The following is a 17168-nucleotide window of genomic DNA, read 5'->3' as shown; positions in this document are numbered from 1 at the left end:
ACTGCTGAATTGGAATTAATTTGCAAACTGGGCACCATTACATTAGGCTTGAATAAAGACTGGGAGTGGATGTGTCATTACACAAAGTAAAACTATTTCCCCATGTTTATTCCCCCCCTCTCTCCCAAGTGTTCCTCATACATTCTTGTCAACTGCTGGAAATAGCCCACCTTGATTATCACTACAAAAGGTTTTTTTTTTCTCTCCTGCTGGTAATAGTTCACCCTACCTGATCACTCTCATTACAGTGTGTATGGTAACACCCACTGTTTCATGTTCTCTGTGTATATAAAATCTCCCCACTGTATTTTCCACTGCATGCATCCGATGAAGTGAGCTGTAGCTCACGAAAGCTTATGCTCAAATACATTTGTTCGTCTCTAAGGTGCCACAAGTCCTCCTTTTCTTTTTGCGGATACAGACTAACACGACTGCTACTCTGAAACCTGTCAGAAACAAAGTTGTCCATGTCCTCAAGTCCCCCTCCTATGTAAAAGATTTACTTAAACAATAGCCTCTTTTCTCTCACTTTCTATCCTGATTCAGAGCTATTCTCAGATTGCACTTCTTCTGTAACTTGGATTTCAAATAGTCAGTGCTGGAATTTGACAGACACAGAAATGGTAGCTAATTAGTTTCTGTCAGTTCAATGTCAGCTCTTGCTTTTGCCCCTTTCCCAGTGCTTCACTGAAAGTTGAGGAGGAGGGAAAGCACAGAAGGTCCTTAATTATGTTCCAGAGTATCAAAGCTATGAACAGCCTCACAATCTGCAGAATATTATTGGCATGAATGGATTGCCTGGAGAGGCCATTTGCAAGTATAATATGTCAAAGCAAGTGTGGGTCTTCCTTGGCAACACATTGTTTTGGTGGAAAGACAGAACATGGATCTGATTCACCTCTCTGTTACTCTGATGTCAGTTCAAGTCAGTGGAGTTACCCAGGTGACAATGATTGGGTGACTACAGAATAATAGCTTTCAATATTTCTAGTGATCTTGAAAAATGTCTATACTCCACCTAGGGGTACTGGTTTTTTGGGATTTTTGTCAGAACAAGGTGGCAGTGGTAATTCAGAAGAACACACTTTACTTTTTTTTTTTTTTATTTCCATTCCTCCATCCAACATGTGGCATATTGAAAAAGTGTTTTCTAGGTATAGATTATATGGGTTATATAGCCCATAAAATACATGAATCAGTGTGTGGACTTGAAAAACATTTTAAAACAACCAGTTTGCATGATCTCTGAAATACATCATCTGACACAATGCTTTTTAAATGTATTTCATTTATAGAATGTCATATTAGAATGTGTTCCAATAACATGCACAGGAGTGCATGAAGCCCTGAATATGCACATAAACTGATCATGTAGTTGCTTGTAGAAGATGCTGTTTAGATGACTAAATGCTCATGTAATTACTTGTATAAACAATGCCTTACATGTTTTTCTCAGCATTACAACGAACACATTTGTCATGCTGCCTGGAGTGGCTTACAGCTAAGAATGCCAAATTCAGGACAGACTGTCAGAAAATAGGTCAGACCCTCCAAACTGATGGTATATTCTATCATTAGATTTCACTAAGTCAGTAACAAATGTGTAATCCTGGATCACTATATTTGTCTTACCATTGAATTGCAGACAGTCCCCTTAGGCATTCCAGTCCATTTTTACCACCCAGACAAAGTGGACTTTATTATGAAAAGTTATTAAAACCCAGTTCACCAATACTGGATTACTTACAACCCCAAGGGTCAGTCACATACCCCCACGTCAAAATATACTCAAGATCTCACTAAAGACAACACTGCAATCAAAAATTTTACGAAACTAACTAAAAGTTTATTAACTAAGGAAAGAAATGAGAATTATTAAAAGGTTAAAGCGGATAAAATACATTACAGCTGGATCAGAGTTTGTAGTCCAAATGGTAGCAGAGATAAAGTAATCTACCTGTCTCTTAGAGTCTTTTCATAAGTCCTCAGACCCAGAGCTTCCCAAAATGGGGTTTTGGGGGCCTTTGTCACTGCATCTAGAACCCCTCTATTAAAGGTGCAGAATCACTCCTAGTGTGCTTTCTTATAATTGAAGACAGTCTAGCAATTGTCCTTAGCCCAGCATCTGTCCTTAGACTTTCCACAGTGGAACTCTTTGAAGTTAACCTTCTACTTCCCATGCATACACAAGTAATCCAGTTAAACTGTTTTACACAAGGCAATTACTGGTCATTCATTATAACATGGATAGATAAGTGAAGACAATACAGGTGACATGCATTAGTTTCATGCAGTGTATACATATATTTGATTTTAAGGTTAATTAAGTACTGGATACAGACATGAAAAAGGACATTGCAACAACAGGTTAATTTAGTTACTTTAGTACACATTGAACAGGATACACATACAATGTAAATAGCATTCAGCTGGTTAAGTGTAGTCAGTAACATTAGCATTCAACAGACTAGTGAACTGGGACACTTAACACTGCTTCGAGGTCGTGACCTGAGCTCAGCTAGCTGCTAGCCCCACAATGTTCATGTCATGTCAATCATTTGTTAAAAATATATTACAGTGCCATTTTCTGTGTCATACTTTATGGTGTTCACTAATCGTGGAATAAAGAAAACCTGACGAATGAGCAAAATCTCATTATTGTTTCTGCCTATTCGCTATCTAGAGTGATCACCATATAAAGAGCAGCCTTGGGGTCTCAGGTTGCCAAATTATGCCATCAACCAGGATGCTGGACATTGCAATTTAATGAGGCTAACAGAGAATTGAATGTTCTTTATATGCAGACATGGAACAATTAGTTAAGCAACATACACCTCAGTGGAGTGCATTGTGTACAACGGCTCTTAGAAATGTATTGATTTTTTTAAATGTGGAAATGATTTTAAAAAATTTTAAAAATGGAGGCTGAATAGTTATAGCTAAAAACTCACTCGGGAGATTATCAAAGGCACAAAGGGGAGTTAGATGCCCAATTCAAACTGATTTTCAATGTGTTATTGAATTATATTCAGCAAATTATTCACTTTTACCTCTTCCCTGCCCCCCAGAAAAGATCTATATTTACTAAGCAAGAAAGAAGAAATGTGCTATGAAATCAGAATCAGTTGAAAATAGATAATTAAGAAACTAGAACATTTATGGTATTGATGAGAGTAGTCCACTGATTATGAAAATTCCCACTGATGTAAATGGGGGTAGCAATTGTTTGCATAGGGACTGCAGATATGGCCTTTTAAAGAACTGTGGTTTCTCTTGTAGTAGAGAAGTTGCAGGACGCTCTTGTAATGAATCAAAAAGGGACTGTTTTTACTGAAGCTGTTACCCAGAGAGATGTTGTTGCCCATCCTCACTCTCTTATCACCGAGACTAATACAGATTCAGTGCCATAGAATCACAGCTCAGGATCTCCATAAATGTAGAACTGAATTAAGCAGACATGGTAAGGCTTGTTATCTACACAACAGGACCCTCCTAGAATTCTGAGGCAGGAAAAAAATTATGTATACACTGCACAACTTTCCCCTAATTAAAAAAAATAGGTAAATTTTTGCTCAAATTTGCAGAACAAATACATATCTTGCAGTAATTCCTTGCATGGAACTCTCCAGGCCTGCTAACGTGTATTATGCATGTATTACAACTACATTACATGTGACAAGGATTCCCCATAGCAGATCATAATGGAGGTTCTTTGGAGAAGATTCTCCTCTTACATTTTCTCTCCAGACTGTTACAATAACTGGATATCCAGGAAGAGATATGAAATTTCAAACTCGGAAGCTTTCTGCAAGTAAGCAATCTGAAGGCACTAAACTTGAGGATAATAGGAGGACATTATGAGTTAATTAAGGACAAGCAGCATGAAGCCACAAAAAGGAGATTACACTTAAAGCTAATATATATAGCTGAGAAAGAAACACACACAGTATTAATTAACTAACATAGGAGAGGCCATGGACATAACCAATTGGCCACAAAGTATTACACATAAGAAGTGTCAGTAAATACTTCATTGGAGTTGAGCTAATTAAGTGGATAAAGAGTTGGCTTTGAAAGAGAAGAGAGTAGGTATCAAAGCAGTATGGGATGAAGGAAATTGGTCAGTGAATGCACTTCTATTTGTACAAATATTAACACTAAACATTAGCAGCCCAAAGGAAGAGGAAAGGAAGGTGATTAAATTTGTTAATGAGTTTAATGTAGGGAGGGGTAATCAATAGAAAGCAGGAGGGCAATAAAATTTAGAATGATGTGAACAGATTTGAAGCATCGGCAGGACTAAGTGATACAGCGTGGAGAAATGTAAAATAATGAGCCTGGGGATAAAATAGGAGGATTCGAAATACAGCCTTAATGGCCATATGCTCCAAAACATTGAGCAGGAATAGGATCTGGGGTAGTGGCGGATAAAACTCCAAATACTCTTGGCACAATGCTGAACACCAGTAAAAAAGAAATGCAAACAAAACAGTGGAAGATATTGGACCAAATTCAGCTGCAGAATAATCAGGCACAATTTAATTTAATGGGAACTGTGCTCTAGTACAACAAGGCTGAATTTGGCCCACTGAATACAAGCCAAGAGGATTTGGGTAACATTTTATAATGAAGAAGAGGCAAAAATGTCAAATAAATTTTCTGTTTCTCTGTGAGAAGTTGTGATTCTCTCCATTTTATTTATTGGATGTTATTCACCAACAGTTCAGAGAATAATTCTTGGCATGAAGCTTGTAGTCTTTGTACAAGGAATTAATTAATCTGTGGAACCATTCATCTACTTTATGTGATATCTTCCTGTCCCCCGGTTTGATAATTCTTAGAATCAGGTTTCAATATGAATGCATGTGTGGTGAATTTTAAATTTATTTTACATTATTATGCTCTAAAATTTATTTAAAACGGGTAATTTCCATGATCATTCATGCCATTGGACTCATTCACTAGAATATCTGTGGAAAGTTGAGAAAATAAGAGCATGGTATTTTCAGTTTTACATGTGTTTTATATTCCTGAGGGGTGGCTGGGGAAAGCCCAGCGTGATTCTGTCTCTCCTTCTTTTGAGAGTTGAGGAAGCTCCTGCCCCATGCGGTGTCCCAGAGTCGGATCACATAACAAGCCTGGTTGGGAACTTTTGTGGGCAGAACCTGGTCTGTTATGGCTTGGTTTCATCCACCAACTGTTCCAGTTCTTCCCAGTGCAATGTGTGATGATGGTGCCATTTTGGCAGCAGTGTGAACCTGCATCTTTAGAATATTTGTGTTCAGTTATTATTCCGACAGTCTGCTAATATTTTTTCCAGCAGAACATAGATAAGGGAAGGGAAATGGTAATTTATAACAGTGTATAATTCAGCCAAACCTCCACATATTTTAATGAGAGAGTGAAAGGCACATTTCTAGCCCAAAGGCTTTGTCCTTGCTAATTTTACAGCTTCCAAAAAGGGGTTGTGAGCAGTCCCTAGTATAATACACCCCACTGCTTTAGTAATATATCCTTTTACTGGTAATCAGCACTGTGCCAATGGTAATTAGAATTTTATCCACCACTTGCCCCAGATAACACTACTCCTACTCCATGTATTGGAGCATATGGCCATGAAAGATATATGGAAATTTCTTGGCTTTGATCTGCATTGCAATTTCCTGTATTCTTTTTATATGTTGTACAATATCTTAGCACAAAAGAGTTTATTCTGGATACATTAATGATTCTGAGTTTCTGGTATTCATGATTTCTTAACCTTTACGTTACATTATATTTAATGTACCTTTTTAATGTGTTATATGGACCTTCTATTAGACCAGAGGAGCATTTTGGTACAACAAAAGAGTTAAGATTTTCCACTGATAACATAAAGTTTCTTTCTCTTTAAGTAATAAAAACCCTACACACTGGGACACTACATCATGCTTTGGAGCACTTTAAAGGCCTCATGGCAATAAAAGTTATTATGTGTTTTCCCATGAGGGATAGCATCCACAAGTTTGATAATGCTATAGCATTTATTGAACCTACAAATAAATCATAATACACAAGGCTTTCAGGCCGAAGAGGTGCCTTTTTTCAGGTGTATCCATAGAGTGAATAATATGAATTGAGATATTAAAACTGAAATCATATTGAGTCCATACAAGCTGGAGATTCCAACTATTTTCAGTAGAGCAGTGGTTCTCAAACCATGGGTTGGGATCCAAAGTGGATCATGACTCTGTTCTAATGGGGTCACCAGGTCTGGCTTTAGACTTCCTGGGACCAAAGGCTGAAGCCCAAGCCCCACCCCGTGAGGGCAAAGCCTGAGCCCAACTGCCTGGGGCCAAAGCCTGAGGGCTTCAGCCCTGGGTGGTGGGACTCAGGTTACAGGACCTATGCCTGGGTCTGAAGCCATAAGGCTTTGGTCCCCCTGCCTGGGGTGGTGGGGCTCAGGCTTTGGCAGGGCTTGGGTGGGCTCAGGCTTTGGTCCCCACTGTGGCTGTGTAGCAATTTTTGTTGTCAGAAGGGGGTCACAGTGCATTGAAGTTTGAGAAACCCTGCAGTAGAGCCATTACTGTTTTTCCAATGGTGATTATAATGGATCCAATATGAAAATTGATGAGACTGATGATGTCAGTAGAAATGCCAAGGAATAGCATTTTGAATTTTCCATCTTGAGAATAATATCATAGGGTAAACACGATAAATTCTAAAAAACCTTGATATAAAGGTACAATATGACATTTTCAGTTAGGAACAGTATATTACTGAGATCCTTCCACTGAAACACTGGGTTTCAGAGTCAACCATTTTGTGGCTTGTAGAAGTTACTGAGAAAGGCACAAGTTCACTCAAGTGCCTTCAGTCTAAAAGTATAAAAAGAATTCTTCTGAAAAGGACTACAGATCTGAAATATACCTGAAATTTGACATCTGAGTTGACAATGCTCAGGTCAGATTTTAGCCAAAGCCTAAAACTGCCACAAGGACACCTAAAATGTACAGAGCCCACATTCATTTATTTCATTTGTATAAATTATGAACAGTAGACTAGATTCTCAGCCAATATAAATTGACTCCATCTGATCCAGTGATTCTCAACCCATGGCCCAATCAGCACACATCTGTGGCCTATGTGACATTCTCAGGGACATTCAGGTAGTATACATATTGTGGGGATGTGGCCCACATAACATACAAAGAGCTGCATATACAACCCACAATGGTAAATAGACTGAGACCATCGATCTGGTCCATTTCTTAAAAACACACTTCACCTATATTCTTTTTTGTACACCAATAGCATTTTGGTCAACTGTAGGGGAGCTTTTAAATTGATTTTAAATTTTTGCTTGGAAGGAATTTCCTATAATAAATGCACTGACAGTGCCCCACATTACATATTGTCAACAAGTCACGGGAGAGAGGCAGGGAAGCATTTATCCAACACATTTTAGCCTCATGCTCCTTGCTATACCTCTCCTTCCTCTCCAGAAATAAATACAGGATACTCTCTGCTTTGCTCACCTTTCCTGCCAGCTTATTTCATGAACAAAGGATCTTTCTTGTCTGGGAAAACAAGAGACTGTTAGTGAAAGCACCATATCCTACTCAGTAGCCTAATTTAAAGGTATGGGTGAGTGAGTACGTCAGATTTGTCAATAACTACCCATCTCATAAAGGATAGCTACATTTTGAACTCATTTTTATAAAAGGTCCCCCAGACTTTCCTTATGCATCCATATAGGTGAGTACACTGAATATCGTTCTTCATTTTGTATGGTATCTCTCGAGCTTGATTGAATTGCTCTGGGGGAAGGGCAGTTTGTAACACACCTTCCTCCAGACTTTAAAGACCTTGTTCTTGAAATACTGTGACAAGGTCTATCCTTGTAATAGCCACAATTCAAGATAATTAAAAGCCATTCAGTTTCCTTTCTCAAATTAATTTTAATCAAGCTTAACCATGACATAGAAGAAGAATTGAATAAATATATGTATACATTACATTTTGAAATACTCTCATAAGCAGGAAGCTTTCAAACTATTAATTAGTCTATTGTCACAGGTAGTTGGACTACAAAGGTCTTAATCCAAGCATAGTAATTTACAAATGGGGAAATACAGGATTATCATTTGCACAGGCACATTTTGATGTTGACTTGCAGCACAATTTCCTAAATTTAATGGATGTATTGGAACAAGTTAATATTTGAAAAAGAGAATGGAGGTATTTCATTATACTGTGGTACAGATATTCCCTTTGACAGAGACATTACTGGTAATGGCCTCGAGCCAGGATCTGGCCGTTATCTTATTTGTACAGGGCTGCACTTGAAAATCAGCTTTGAATGCATTATTTTATTGAGTTTAATCATTTTGTTTGTCTACACAGGGGTTCTCAAACTTCATTGCACCATGACCCACCTCTGACAACAAAAATTACTTCACGACCCCAGGAGGGTAGACCAAAGCCTGAGCCTGCCCAAGCCCCACTGCCCTGGGTAGGGGGGGCCAAAGTCCAAGTCCCACCACTGCGGGCCGAGGTCCAAAGCTGAAGCTCAAGGGCTTCAGCCCCAGGCAGGGGGCCCGCAACCTGAGTCCTGCTGCCCAGGGCTGAAGCTCTTGGGCTTTGGCTTTGGCCCTGGGTAGTGGGGCTCGGGCTTCGGCCCTGGGCCCAACTAAATCTAAGCCAGCCCTGGAGACCCCATTCAAAGGGGGTCATGACCCACTTAGGGGTCCCAACCCACAGTTTGAGAACTGCTGGTTGATTTGTTTGTGGAATCCTCAATGCACTAAGGGTGAAATTCACCCCTCTGTAGAGCCAGCAACATGCAAGTCCCACTTAAGCCCTCAAAACAGGGCTTTGGTGGTGCATATACCCTCCACACAGGCAGGAATTTCACCTTAAATAATGACCCCTTTTGGAACGAGCTGCTCTACCTTAATCCTCGTAAATTTTTGTTTTGCTAATGAAGGGTCTGCTTCAGGCCTGGTGAAAAATCTACTCAGCTCTCAGTGCCTGTCTTCTTCTTTCACAGAGAAACTGCAGAGATTCTACAGTGTTGAGGCCCTTCTGCAGCCATGGAGTATGGAGGAAATGCATACAGTCCTTAATCCTTTTTCAGGTATTCACTCACAAAAGGAATTGCTGTAGTTTGATTTGTTTGCATTGGAACCATTCTTTCAAACAGAGTTATTCCTGTACCAGGCAACCATTACTTGGGCTTTCCTGTAGACCATGCAACCTTGGTGCAGGCTTAGCACTCAGTCTCTGGTTTCTGTATGGTATTGGTTCTGACGGCCTTTGTCTCTATATTCACTTTCAGGCTAATCTCTGTATTGTAAAAGAAAAGGATCTCTGTATTGTGTTCATTCTTTCTGTCTTCAAAAGAGCAGACAGGAACAGGCAGCAGTTTAAAGAAATTCTACATTTCCTTTGGCACTTGTTTTACAACAGCTGAAGCCTTGGAGGCTATATGGAGTTTATGGTCTGGCTCGATGACCAGCTCCCTGGATGAATCCAATTAACCTTCATTCATATGTTCTCACTGACTCTTCTAGAAGCTTCTCCCACTGTAGCTACAACATTTGACCCTGCCTACCTGCCCCAGCCCCTCCACTCCAACCTTAGTGACAAGGGTGCTCCAAATGAGAGATGACCAAAACTATATTTAAAATTAGTGATGGACTCAGAAGTTCACTTTAGGCAAGCATCTAAACATTCAGATGCTCATACAAACCAACTGAATCTCTAGGGTCTGCAAAACTGAGCTAGAAATCTCATTAAAAAAAGGGAACATACACCAGATTTCTGGCACTTCTGATTCAGCTTTGGCTGCAACCCAAAAGTGCTGAGGTGAGCAAAGGTAGGAGATCATTTTAAGTTAACACAGCCAAGTTTCTCAAGTAGAGGAGTGACTAATGTCTTGCTCCGTGGTTGCATGTAAATAGAATGGATGATGATACATATGTGGGATAGTTATATTTGACAATACATTATTCTTTTTCTCACTAGGAAGCCCTGGCCTTTCATTCTAATTTACATCCTTCTTTAAGGGGGAAATTCATACACAGATGGGCTGTATGTGGGGGACTCCCACTGGGATTCAGAGGAATTCTTCATACGCTGGAATACCAACTACAGTTGCCCCCACCTGCTCAGCTGGATCTCTTTGCCAGTGGATCTATACAACTCTTGATCTTATTGCCAAAAATCCAACATCATTATTAATTAATTATTATTATTTGTGTTACCATAGTGCCTAGGAGGGGGGCATGGACCAGCATTCATGTCGCGCTCCCCATCAGTACCTGGCCCGGGTCGGGGAAGTCAATGATCCAACCAGCTGACCAAATTCTGTGATGAGTCTTGGTCACGTGCCACCTGAGGCATGTTGCACATAAGCTAAGAAGAAGTGCCTAGGAGCCCTAGTCTCTACCAGGACTTCATTGTGCTAGGTGTTGTATATGCACAGAACAAAAAGACAGTCCCTGCCCCAAAGGGCTTAAAATCTAAGCATGTTCCAGTCTATTTGGAGCTGGCACTCTCTATGAGTAATTAATCTGTATTTCTGCAGAGAGATTCCTTCAAGAACAGTGTATTTTACACAACAAATGCATCACAGAATATAAAGATGCCCTCTGACAGCACTTGATTACTAGCTTTCAACTACCCAAAGATATATAGCTTGTTATCTTACTGCTTAAGTGCTGATTCAAAGTACCAAGATCAATGTATACAAAGCAGCTGAAATGCCACACTCTGGCTTGGAATAGTTTTCATATCATTTCTGTCATATTTACTAGGCATTTCAAGCTACATTGACCTCTGTGACACATATATCGAAAACAGAGATGTCCACTTGTGGGAGGAGGGAAGTGGAATCAGCCTAAAAGACATGTTTCTATGAAAGAGATGGAATTATTCTGTTGCAGAGAAAGAAATGGAAAAAAAGATTTCACTGCATAGAATAGAAGGAAAGTGTGACCATAGTACCAGCAGAATCCTGATACGTACACACACGAACCTTTCCTGACAAAATAACAACAACATAAATATACAAGGCAAATGATTTTCAGTTAATTTTTTTCATAGTGTTCTTAAGTAAATGTGTTTCATAAATGTTTTCATTCATATGTATAATTAACACATAGGAAATCATCGCTATCAGATCTTGCTGTTCATCTCTTATTAGCATGTGATGGGAAGAGTATACCTTTGCATTGGCCAAAGTAAAACAAAATATGCTGCACTGACATTATAGAAATATATGGCCTCAAAAGGTGTTGGATGGCTCGGGGACTGAGAATGAAATGCTGATATTTTCACTTCTAGGATGTTCCTCCGAAATGATAAAAAACTATCCTCCTCTGATCAAACTGATACTTGGCAGTTAAGTGGATGTGAGCTAGATGACAAAGTTATCAGTGATGAAAGTGAATGATTGGGAGTCATGTTGTGTTCTAGTTTATCCAGCTTTATAATGGACATAAGAATGCTTTCCAATTTCACAGGGGTGTTCTCAGACTTAGGTTTTACTTCTGAAATATTTAGAGGGGAAATATTATTATTGCCTGATGGATGGGAATGTTATGTAGAGGTACCGTGTCAGGTTGGAACTGGCAAAAGCTGTTACCATCAGATGGCTGTTCTGTGGCTTAATATGTAAATAGTTTGGTGGGTCCAAATCTAATTCTAAGTAGGCAGGTGTTCACATCACAAAAACAAACAAACTGTCCCAGTTGTAATTAATGGCAATCTCAGTTGAAGGACTGACTAAGCCTGGTGACAACATACCTTCTCACACCTTCATCTGGTCCCTCCAGCTCAGGGTTGCAGTAAATTCAGGAGCACAAATTTTAAATTCAGAAAGAACCATTATGATCATGTATTCCAGGCTACAGAATTTTACTCTGTGATAGATGCATCAAACCCATAACTTAAGGATAAGATAGAACATCTCTTTTTAGAAAGACACCCAATCTTTACCTAAAGACTTGCAGTGATGGGGTTGCCATCAGATCCGTAGGTAAACGGTTCCAATGGCTAATTGCCCTCACTTAAAACATTGTGTCTTATTTCTAGTCTGAATTTGTCTAGCTTCAGCTTCCGGACATTGATAAAAAGAATCCTCTACTATCAGAAATCTTCTTTCCATGTAGACTGTGATCATCAGCTCTTAATCTTCTCTTGGCTAAAGTAAGGAGTTTGAGCTGCTTTAGTCTTTCGCTGTAATGCAGGTTTCCCTGATCTTGAATCTTTCTTATAGCTCTTTTCTGAACCCTTTCCAATTTTTAAACATTTTGTTTCAAGTGTGGATACCAGAAGTAGACACAATATTCAAGTAACAGTCTCACTAATGCCATACACAAAGGTGACTCTATTTCTCGACTCCTACTTGATATCACCCTACTTATAAATACAAGGATCGCATTAGCTCTCTTAGTTACAGCTTTGCACTGGGAGTTCATGTTCAGCTGGTTATCCACCATGACCTCTAAGTCCTTTTCAGAGACAATACTTCCCAGGATACAGTCCATCATCCTGTAAATGTGTAAATTGTTTGTTTGTGGATGTATGACCTTGCATTTGGCTATATTAAAATTCATGCTGTTTAAATGAGCCCAGCTTAACAAGTGATCCAGATGACTCTGTATAATTAACTTATCCTTGGTTGGGCAGTATATGGAGGCTTACATTCCCTCTGCAGTATCTCTGTGCTGTGGATAAAGAAAGGACTTCATCCTCCAGTGCTGTCTGTTTGGCACTTTTCACCAGCATGACATTCACAGAGAATGTAATGAGCAAAATGTTGTCATTCTTAACATTGCTATTTTTAACCCTTTACTTGATTAGTTACACACACACACACACACACAGTGTCCTTCCATTACACCTTCCTTTGATAAAATCATCCCCTTTGGATTTCTGAATCACACTACATACTCCAAATCTGGAACACACATTCATTCCCAACATGCAGTGTCCCATCACTTCCTTTCTGTTACTCTCTCCCCCTTCTTAGTGAACAGTTGTAGGCAAGCAACTGTAAAACAGATGTAGTACTGTGCTTTGTTACTTCCTTTTCAGCCATGCTATATATTATATGCTGGTGAGAAAGAGTATAAATAGAACAGAGCTTCTTTCTCATTACAGTGATTGTAATGGGAATGATAAATGGGTCGAAATAAACCCATTGGGGCTACAGAGATAAGACTGTTATCTCCTCTGATGCTATATCTAACCCAATTTCATTATGTCATTATCTTCCTTGAAATGTAATGGAATTTATGGCAGTTTAAAAGATCTATCCTTGTATATTTTATATATGTTATGATTTCTCTGGCAAAGAAAAGCTCCCATCATCTGATCATGCTGATACCACAAACTTTAACTTGCCTGAAATTCTGCTTTCACAAATGATAAAATAACTAGCTACAGAATAGCATGTACATTGATTTGCACATGTATAGCCGCTATTGCCTTTTGGTTGTTGGTTACACCTACAAGATCAGAGATCATGTGTTATGACTTGAACTGAGATGAGTAGTGTAATTAAATGAGACCCAGGAGAGACTGGGGGAAACTGCCTGAAAAGCAAACTCAATTGTTTTGTTTTTTGGGTGGAGTTTGAGAACAGGCTGCCAAATTCGCTGCCCTGGAGAGAGCCTAACAAAAGTCAATAGAGGGTTTACAAGTGGAAAGGGTAATAAAATACACATGCAGCATTAAATTATGTCAAGCTAAATTTCTCTGCCATCAGCACAGAAAGAGCCTGGAGTTCACCAGCATCTGTTTCTGTTGATGCAGAGAAAGGGGTGTATCCAGGAGAAAGAATGGTAACTGAGAACTTCAGTTAGAGCAGGTGATGTGGGGGCACATACGACCACATTGGCATCTTCCCATAACCATAATACTTATTCAGTACTGCTAGTTCTCGTGATTGTATCATGAGTCTAGACATATTTGGTGGTTGGAGTCACACCTCCTGGAGTCAGGTGATTGCTTGAGAATCTCAGTTTTCATTTAAAAAAAAGAAGTCTCTCGTCCTCATGGTTGTGGAGAAAAACTTGAAAATGTGACCTCAGTCTCAAAACACAAAACAAATAGAGAGAACCCAATGTTTATTCATGATTTTTTAGTCTTGATTCATGATTTTTTTAACAGTTGGCAATCCTACTTACTGCCTCTAAATCACCTTTTGGCTGAGATCTCACACTGATTAATTCAGTCTGACAACACACTGATAATCTTGGTAAATTATAGCTATTTCCAGAGGAGTATACTGAGCTCTAGCAAGCTTAACTGAAGCCAAACAGCAGGTAAGTGGCAGAGCCAGGAATAGAACCCAGGATCCTGGTGCTAATCACTGGATCATAATTCCTCCCAAATTGGTCTAATAGCACAGTAAGTCTGGTCACTTTGTACTTGACCTAACTTGTAGGAATAATAAAAGGAGGCCCCTCAGTGAATGGTACTGTAATGCAGTGTATTCCATCCAGGACTTTCCAGTAAAATGGTCATCCCCTCTGACAAGAGAAAGAAAACCAAAACTACACAGAATGGTGCACAAACACACACATCCACATTTACTCCGACCTACTCATCTAAATACTGATTCAGTTTTTATGGAAAAATAGGCAAATCCTGCAAGATTTACACAGCTCTTTGTCTTTCTGAGATTGATAAAGTTTGTTCAAGAGAGGATATTGTATGTGGGGTCAATATGATAAGACCTCCCCAAGAATGAGGTGTATTAGCAGGCATTAGGGATGGGATTTCAAAAGTGCTCAGCTTGACCTGAAAGCGCCAATAGCCCTTTTCCTAAGACACAGAGCTTTGTCCTTGTGTCTCTCCTCCTCTCTATTGTACTTCAGCAGGCTCTCTGTTGTCTTTCCATTCCAAAGGTGCCTACATAATTCCTGCGTGTATAGTCTGTATACAGTAAAGTGCTTCAGCATGAAAAGTGCTGTATAAATCTAAGCTATTGTTAATTATGGCTCTCGAAGGAACATCTAGGTAGCCTAGTCTCTAAACTAAACCTACATTAAAGCTGCTATCCTGTATATTCTAAACATTGAGAGTCTTTTTTATATCCCTGTTTAATTCTCGACTGTTGTCAAAGAAATACAGTCACAATTCCTGCGAACTTCTAAAACCTGTGTGAGCCCTCCCTGCTGACTCAACAGCAGCAGTCGACTAATAAACACTATTTCTTTTGCTGTGCTGAGACTGACACTGCTAGGAGACAAGAAAAAAAGAGAGATTGCTGTATATATAGCTCTAATACAATCACGAGTATTGGGAGTAGAGAGTGGGGCATGGGGGGAATCAATGGTTGTCAAATGAAAAAGGCTGAAGCTGCTGGAAAGGAGGTTCTGTTTTCAGGTTTCCAAGAGGTTAAACTATAATATACCAGTGAACAGAGAAGCAGGAGAATATAATCATAATCATGCTTTGTTCTTCTATAGCATCTTTCAAGCAGAAATCTCAAAACACTTGAATTAAGACTTATGTGACATGCCTGTGAGGTATCTTAGGGGAACAGAGGGGCATCTTCACCCACCATGCAGGACAGAAGATGACAGCAGTTAAATATTGCAAATCAACACTTCATAACAATTTGGACAGTAAAGAACACAGCATACAGTGGGAAAGTGAATCTACAGGGGACTTAACAAAGGCAGGATGTAATTGACTGAACTTGAATTGGGTCAAGACATCAGCCCTAACATCCCTAGTGCCTCAAAAAGTGCAATAGGATCATTAATGAGTTCACCTGCCAGCGCTGGTGGTGGAGGTAACATTAGTCCCTTTGACTGAGGGGCTACATCCGCTCCTAGTTACTTGGGCTAGCAACTTAGGGTTGCTGCTGCTACTTAATGATGATATTACAGCGCTGACCTGTTTGCTTTCTACCATCTGGCTTGGAGGTCATGACTATCTGGCTTGGAGGTCATGACTCTTCCTTTTGGACGCAGCCTTGCCCCTGTTATCCAGGGACTTGTTACTTTAAGATTAGACTGATCCAATATGCTCTACATGGTCCACAGCTTAAAACCGTTTGGAGACTGAAGCTAAGGCAGAATGAAGCTGCTTGCTTAGTGAGCAGGGTATCTTGCTGGAAGCATGTGACCCTAGTGCTCCAGGATCTGCATTCTCTGGGTGGAGTTTAAGGTGTTGGCTATGACCTATAAAGCCCTACATGGCCTGGGATCAGCCTGCCTGACGGGTCACCTCTATCCCCATGCCATCCTGCCACAGTGTGGTCAGCCAGGGCACTGAAGCTGGCTCCCCCTTGCTGATAAGGCATTCTCTGTGAGGGCTCTGGAACTTACCTCTCTTGGTTTGAAATAGTGCAAAATCAGTGACCTTCCAGACATACTGAATAAGACATCTACTCAATTGGGCTTTTGGAGAAGTTTGAGGTTATGAGTGTGAGTTGACGAAGGGACAGAAAGGAGTTTTTGTAGGTGGCTGACTAGCTGGCTGAGCTCCTGCTGAATTGATCATTTAATGCTGCTGAGATTTAAATTGTATCATTAATGTACCTTAGGGTGCCTAGCGCCTTGAATAGGCAGTTTTTTATTTATTTATTTAGATTTTAAAAATAAATAAGATAACTTGGATTTCAGTTCTACATTGCCTCTGAAAGACAGCACCTCCAGCAGAACCCAGCCCCATGCCGAGGTATTGGTTTACTGTTGATTCGGGAGGGAGAGCACCACCTACTGAATCACCAGTACCACTTCCTGCTGGCTCTAGGTGTTTTGTGGAGGTCTAACTATTCAGCCAGCCCAGTCCAGCTTCACTTGAAAGACCAGTCATGGCCAAGGAAGCCATGAAAGAACCTTTACTTGTACACAATCGCAGCAGCCCCTATACCCAAGGTATTAGAGAAGATGACCTAAAGTTGTGGCTTTTGTGTAACCAATCCTGGGATCCTGTTTTTGATATTCACCGCAATTTGGCAAATAAACAGAATCTACCCAATATAAAGGCAGTTGCAAGCTTGGTGAGCAGCTTGGGAGTCTCAAACTGCGATATTCCACATGATCGCCATGGGCAGAGATTGGGAGGGGCACGTAGGGGCATTGCTCCCACAACTGTATACTAAAGGTTTTCAAACTGTGGGTGCCCCCTCCAGGAGGATGCAGAGGAACATTCGGGGGGCC

General features: G+C 40.0%; 1 long non-coding RNA gene across 1 annotated transcript in view; it reads left to right on the top strand.

Annotated features, from left to right (window-relative positions):
• LOC311522906 overlaps positions 1-17168 on the top strand; it is a 104367-nt gene that overhangs the window by 62410 nt on the left and 24789 nt on the right. The window contains exon 2 of the long non-coding RNA XR_014712211.1: positions 9032-9118. This is a non-coding gene — a long non-coding RNA (uncharacterized lncRNA). The remainder of the gene's footprint in view (positions 1-9031; positions 9119-17168) is intronic.

Source organism: Lepidochelys olivacea (genome assembly GCF_965140295.1).
Source record: "Lepidochelys olivacea isolate rLepOli2 genome assembly, chromosome: 6".
Classification (NCBI taxonomy): domain Eukaryota; kingdom Metazoa; phylum Chordata; order Testudines; family Cheloniidae; genus Lepidochelys; species Lepidochelys olivacea.
Note: the sequence above shows the minus strand (reverse complement) of the source record. Positions and strands in the feature narration are given on the sequence as shown.